The sequence below is a fragment of the Papaver somniferum genome, unplaced genomic scaffold, assembly GCF_003573695.1.
Source record: "Papaver somniferum cultivar HN1 unplaced genomic scaffold, ASM357369v1 unplaced-scaffold_92, whole genome shotgun sequence".
NCBI lineage: Eukaryota > Viridiplantae > Streptophyta > Magnoliopsida > Ranunculales > Papaveraceae > Papaver > Papaver somniferum.
The window spans coordinates 26,339-29,909 of record NW_020652304.1 but is presented as its reverse complement, the minus strand read 5'-3'; positions in this window follow the sequence as shown (position 1 = coordinate 29,909).

Sequence of the window (3,571 nt, the reverse complement as noted above, 5' to 3'; positions counted from 1 at the left end):
AACCCACGTGGGGTTCCCTGGGGCGAGCGGATTTGATTGATTGATTTGATTGTTCTTATGGATGTGGTGTTCCATGTGGTTGTGATGCTAATAATCATGTTAGTTGTTTTAAAAAGAATTGAAAATGTTTGATAAAATGTTTTGTTGCTTCTTTTCCTACTGGGTGTCACAACTCACGTCGTTTAATGACAAAAAATTCCAGATTTTATGGCACCACAAGGAGCTAATGGCGGAAAAGCGTAGAGATCGGTTTTGGTGTTATTAGTAGTAGTTTGCATAGGATTTATGATTGAGAATTGTAATAAAATATCATCAACTCTTTTAGATGATTTAATTAGTTATTTATTGGTTATTAAAACTTTAGATATTATTGGGTTAACGTATAACCAATGAAAATAATGTTTTGTTTAGACTACTCTATTTGATTGAATAATGGAAATTTCTGGATCAGATCTGTTTGACTGTCCATAATAATTAGTAGATAATATTTTTTTTGTTTCATTTTTTCGTCGTATATGTAAAACTCTTTCAATATGCACATATAAAAATTTTAGAATTTTCTGAGTTCCAGAAGTATTTTTTTATCAGTTGTTTTCACTGTACAAAACTCAGACATTTTCTGTCAGATTCAGCTGTACTGAATTTTATCTATTTTTCAAAATATTCTACGTTATGTTTTAGACTTTCGTGTCTTCTATAAACTTGAATATGGTTCTTTTATATTTTCATCATGGTAGGTCAAAGCTAATTTGACGTTGTGAATGAATTGATATGTTTTTTGTAAAACGAACCATCACTGTTTTACGTTTCTGCAGTACAGGTCAACTACTCGTTTGACTATGGTCAAAAGCTCTTTAAGATAAACTAAAAATTATAGAAATTTTATGATTGGAAATATGATAAGTTAGGATTCAGAATATATAATTATAATAATTTATGGATTCGTATTTACGTCCGAAATATTCATTGAATTACCTGGTGTCTGTTTCTATTTTATGACTCCTCCTTAAAAACGTAACTCTTTTGGATTAAATACGGAACTTTTAACGGTGAAATTAATTTTTAGGATAAATTACATTTCTTTAGGGTTTATGTAAATTAAAAATCACGTCAATCTAACGGTTAGATTTTCTTAAAAGAATTTTTATATGTCCGCTGCAACAGAATTTCTGAATTGAACATAAATAAAGATTAAACAAAGAATTAGTCGTTTGGACTTGGGCCAAGTATGGAAGTCAGGGCCTGATATTTAAGGTAGCATTTTGGATTTTGGGTTTTGGATTTGGGTTGAAATCCAGGCCCGAAAATCGGGGTGTTACAGATTCTTACAAATATATGTTTATATATATATATATATATATATATATATATATATAAACATACATATATCTACTATACTTAAAATACTTTTTGTTGCTAAAATTAAATTATTTTACATTTCTTTTTTATATGGTAGAGAATCTTGGTATTCTACTCAATAATGATAATATTAGAAATGTAAATATAAGTCTCACCAAAGGAAAAAATATAGCATGGAAGAGAATCTCGGTATTCCAAAAATAGGCAAATTAGTTTTGTTCAATAATAATGTTAATTTAGAAATAAAAATATTCCAAAAAAATGTAAATTTCTAATTTTATTCTAAATTCTAACTTACTTAGAGAGTAACTCGCATTCGAATTGACCACAGTTTCTATTTATCTCCATTGAATAGCTAGTTAAGAGTCTAGTAGACAATTGTATGAAAGATCTTATGGGGACTCCTTGTAAACTCCTGTTGTTGGGTTCAGAAGATTAAAACATAACAATAACATATTAATTAGGCAAACATGGAAGAATGTAACAGTAAGCAAAATATAAACCATTGGCTCAATTCTAGCATGTTATGAGATATCATCAGACGTAATTTGAAATTGTAATGTGATGGCCTACATTCAAAATTCTCCATTGTCGATGCCCACATATAAAAGGGTAACTTGGATGGTAACTCATATACACAAAGTGGCCATCTTGATTTCCGGATAAACTGAAAGAAGATAAAATTAAGCACAAATGAGAGATATCAATAGAAAAAAATACCTTTTCGTTCTCATGTACCGTATAGTTTACCACTACGGTGTCGGATTTGAAAAATGAGTAAGCAACATAGGATACAACCCTTTTCGACACGGCCTGATGGCCAATTCCAACTATCTGGACTTCGATGATTTCATTTCCTTTATCGAGCATTGCAAAAATATTGAGAATGATCAACCTATGATGATTAAATTCCCTGACGGGCACATTATCACGAACTTTACCCATATAACATGGCATCGGATTCCTTGTCTAGAGTCAAATGACTCGCACCCTTGACTTCCTGATACAAAATACCCAGTCCACTTTACAAATAAAAAAAAACTAAATATCACATCACTGTTGGTTTGCTTTGCATACCCATATTCAATCACATGTTGGTTTGTACATTACAGACCATTTGGGAGATACAACGAAAGCGCTTTCCCAATATAAAGAAAACCCATATTAAGATTGACACACTTAATCAGAATAAAAAAAATGCATTACCAAGGTAAACATCAATGATGTGAGAAATGAATATTCCTTACTACTCGGTTATGCTAAAAGGTTAAAGGTCATTTGAACTGTTTAAGAAGATGAAAACCAAAGACAACAATACACAAAAACTTCCTCATCATATTTCCAATTTTTCCTTCCTAAAAATATATACAGTAATTAATAAAATTCATAAAAGATTAAAATAAGAACCCAACCTAGCTGCTAATCACAATGAGCTTAATCCTACACGATAATGAATTGATATTACCTTAATACGTGCACCCTTTCTATTCAATATATGTGAGCTCGTACATGGGTAAAGAGACCGAATTCTTGACAGACGCAACAGGTGGAATTCTCATAGTTTACATCTTATGAGATGAGTTCTCTTCTACTACCATTTTTTTTTTAGAATTGAAGCTTCTCTACCATTTTAATCACAAAAATACAGGAATTCAAAAGTAAATAACTAATAATTTTAATGAAAATTCTCAAATAATAAAAAAATAAACGAAATCGCTTCAACGCGAATATCATTGTTAAAAAAGACGCAAATCTCGCATTCATAAATCCTAAATTTTTTTGACATGTATAAAGAATTAGAAACAAAATAAAACTTATCAGACCAATTGTCAGATTTCAAAGGATAGAAGCATCGCCAATCGACTTCCCATGTTTCCACTACATCCTGCAAAACAAATGACAACTGGATATCAGACCACTAATTCATTCGTAAGCATCCACAAACGAAATGAAATAAGGAAACAAACAACCAGAGAAGCCACACCAAACGAATTAGTGTTTGATTCGGCTCAAGCGTTTTTATAGAAGAAGATAACATTATTTCTAGAATTTATTTTATATTTATTAAGAAAAGTTGTAAAGATTTTTCCTTCCTTAATCTTTGTCTGTTATAAGTTTTGGAATAAAATTTTCATATTTACCAAAAAAAAAAAAAGCGAAAAAAGTTCTAAAAATATAATTATAGATTATTTTTTTTGGAAAATATCTACAA